We start from the raw sequence: 3,705 nt of genomic DNA, 5'->3' as shown, positions 1-3,705 counted from the left end.
CTGAAAGCATATTTAAGGATGTAAACAGAAGTATTGCAATCATGCTAGAGCACCTTATAAGATTTTTTTGTTAATATAATATTTTATTGTTTATTGGTTTTTAATAAAATATTTGAAATCTCATCCCTTTATATCAGGCAAAGATAATATGATAATTACCTAATGTAGACAGCAAATAGCATTGCTGGCATTCATGATTATAATCTGATTTAGTCAGAATAGAATAGAATAGAATAGAATAGAATAGAATAGAATAGAATAGAATAGAATAGAATAGAATAGAATAGAATAGAATAGAATAGAATAATTGCCATTAAAGAAAAAGGAGTTATGCTTGCTTAGTAATTTTGGTTCTGATTCTGACCAGTTTGTAGAGGTATAAATTCAGGGCTGAGCAGAGGGGACTAATGACCTTCTTCAAACTGTTACTAATGCAGCTCCGTGTGCAGCTGCCTCCATCACGACCAGGGTCTGCAGCTGAGCCATGGTCAGGGTGCTGTCCACGGGGACGTACCCTCAAGCCTGCGAGCTATCTCAGCACCACTGTAATCTCTCTGCATTGTTTCTAAGGATATATTTATTTTTGTATATTTTCATAATTATCATTAAATTCTTTACAGCTTTTGAAATAATTATGCAAAGTATATCACTGGTTTAACAAGTAGTGACACTTAATTTTGCCCAGAAAGGGATAGAAGTAGGCATAAGGAACTCTGCATATTTTCTCTGTTGCCTACTTGGGGGTGTAAAAATTGCTGACTTCCATATGCAATAGTTACACTGTTATCTTTTCAGGCAAGCAATAGGGAAGAGAATTGGTTTATATTTCATAAAATGGGCTAGAGACCTCTAATCCATTAGATTATCTATAGAACTATGTTGACTTGGCTGATGCTTAGGGACTGTTGGGATAAACTGGAGAATGACATTGGCCACCCTAAATTTCCAATAAAACTACGTTGGCAGTTTATACAAAGAGGGGAAAAGTATCCACATGAAGGGCATAATGGCGTGATTATATTTTATTTGTATCATTACTAGAAGCCAAAAGATGGCTGTGAAATTTGATGGAAACTAAGGCCCTTACTTTGAAAGATTTCACTGTTATATGTATAGCAAACTGTTGTGCTCGAGCTGCTTTCCTGCACTCTTTGTCCTCTTTGCTGAGATTCTGCACGGAATAAGAGTGGCAAAATCTATCTGCAGATTTTAGTTATTCCAAGAATGCTGTTACCCTAATAAGACCAATCTTTTTAAACAAGATTTACTTGCACCTTTACAAGTCAGTTTTCCCAAAATGTTAGTAAACTTATTAAACTTCTGGTCTTTATTCCTTTCTTCCGTTTATTTACAGAAGCTGTTCACTAATGCATATGACTGTATCTGCTCTTCAGCAGTAGCATGAACTGTGCTGTGCTTTGTATCATGTCCTCAGAAAAATGCATTGTATTTGTCGTAGTTTGAGCTCGGAGGACAACAGAGCACCACTCAGCCACTCACCCCTCCCTTCCCCCTCAGCGCTGGGAAGGGGAAAACAAAAGCAACACTCACTTCTGTCCTTCCCCCCCAGCACTGAAAAGGAGGTAAGCAAAGGGGTCAGAACACTGAAATAAGGACAAGGAGGGATGACGTCATCCTTTTTAAGGCACAGGCAAAACCCCGTATTTGATAGGGAAAGAAAAAAAGAACATAAATTTAAGACAGACACTAACAAGAACACTTAACAGACAGAGTAGGACCATGAGAAGCATTATCACATCTTGAAAACACCTTCCCCGCACCCCTCCCTTCTTCCCAGGCTCAGCTTTGCTCCCGATATCTCTACCTCCTCCCCTCCAGTGGCAGAGGGGGTAGGGAATGTGGGGTGCAGTCAGTACTGCCACTTCTTCCCCCTAGGGGAGGGTTAGAACTTCTGGCATTCCTGCGCTGTTCCAGCTCGGTTCCCCTCTCACAGGAGACCGTCCTCCACAAACCAACATCGACTTGAGTCTCTGCCAGGGGCACGTGGGTCACCCCCGCGTGTTGCAGTCCTCCCAGTGCCAAACTACAGCAACGGGGGCTTCTTCCCATGGGGTCCCAGCCTCCTTCGGGCACAGTCACACGGGTCAGGGTGGGGTCCTCCACGGGCTCTAGGTTGGCATCTGCTCCACCGTAGACCCCCATGGGTAGCCCGGCCGTCTCGCCATGGGTGTAATAAAACCTGTATTTGTTATTCAAATCTCAAGTTATGGTTAAATATATTATTCAGTAAATTAAATATAAAAAGAAATTGTGTTAACATCAGATTGTATTGTAACAACTTTGTTGTGGTCAGACAGTGTTACGGTTCTAAATGTTTTTGCACTTTACATGTAACCTAAGGTTTAAAAAGAGATAAGGCGTTATGTATATAGGTTTTTTTATGGTTAAAATCAGTTGTTAAAAGGGAGTTAAAATGGCCGCCGTCCTCAGGCCAAATGGTGTTACGTCCAGACCTGTCTGGACTATGGATACATGCACACCTGTGCTGAGCCATCCCCCTCCTGCCCCACGGTGGAAAGTCGGAGAACCTTCCCTGGCAACAAAAAGCCCGGGAAAGAAAAGCCGGCGAAAAGTTGTTGACGACTTGCAAACCCCTCAGGGAGCACCCCCACCCTCATGAATATTCCTGAAGGCTGCACTTTAAAAGGACTCCGTTTCGGGATGTAAGGTGTGTGTCTTGGCGGAGCAAAGACTCCTCGGCACACCCAGCGCTGTTTTGCTCACTTTCACTTGCTAATAAATTTTACTGACCACTAAAACAAATTTGAAGGTGGTGATTTCATTTTAAATTATGATTAATCCATAACAACGGGGTACAGGGGAGTCTCTGCTCTGACGCAGCTCCCGCCCTTCCTCCTCCCTCCTTCCACTGACCTCGGTGTCCACACAGGTGTTCTCACAACTTCTCTTCATAACTCCTTCTCCTCCTCCCAGGTTCCCCTTTTTAAATCCGTTATCGCAGAGGCGCAGCTAATTGGCCGGACCTTGGTGCAGCAGTGGGAGCTTCGAGAAGCTTCTCACAGGGGGCCACAGCTGTAGCCCCCTCCCTGATACTAAAAGCCCCCACTGCTCACTCAAACCAGGACAGTATTTTTTCCTTCTATTTTATGACTTTACCTCCATCTCTTTTTTTTTTTAAGCTTAGTGATGGGACCGAAGTCTTTCCTCAGAGTTGTGTTCACGAGACTTTTACCACGTGTGCCAATCTGATTTCGGAAGGGAGAGCTGTAAACTGCTGATTTACATGTCAGTGTTTCTAGGGGTGCTGAATCTGCAAAAAGGAGCACAAAGGGCAGGGGCAACGGTGGTAGCTAAAGCCAGAGAAAACATTGGCAGAGCAGGACTTTGCCAGGTGCACTGCAGTGGACAGTGCAACGCTGTACATGGAATTAAGAGCAGGAACAGAAAAAGAAAATGTTGATCTCTGCTGGGACCTTCCTGGTGTAGTAACCTGTGTCTCTAAACCTTCACGTTGCCTTGATTTTATTTCGGCATCTGCTACGAAGAAAACATCTTGGGAGACTTTACAGGCTATGGATCTCCAGAGCCGAACCGCATCTGCCTGGGTTCAGTTTTATGCGGTGGAATCGATTGGAAACACCGGTTTTCACTTCAGCTGGTAGGAAAGCGGTTGAGCCATTTGGCGGCAGTGCCACCTCGTGGAAGCGGGGCGGCCGAACCGCC

Source organism: Athene cunicularia (assembly GCF_003259725.1).
Source record: "Athene cunicularia isolate RWA chromosome 2 unlocalized genomic scaffold, athCun1 chr2_part1, whole genome shotgun sequence".
Classification (NCBI taxonomy): domain Eukaryota; kingdom Metazoa; phylum Chordata; class Aves; order Strigiformes; family Strigidae; genus Athene; species Athene cunicularia.
The sequence above is the reverse complement of the archived record's forward strand: the minus strand, read 5'-3'. Positions refer to the sequence as shown.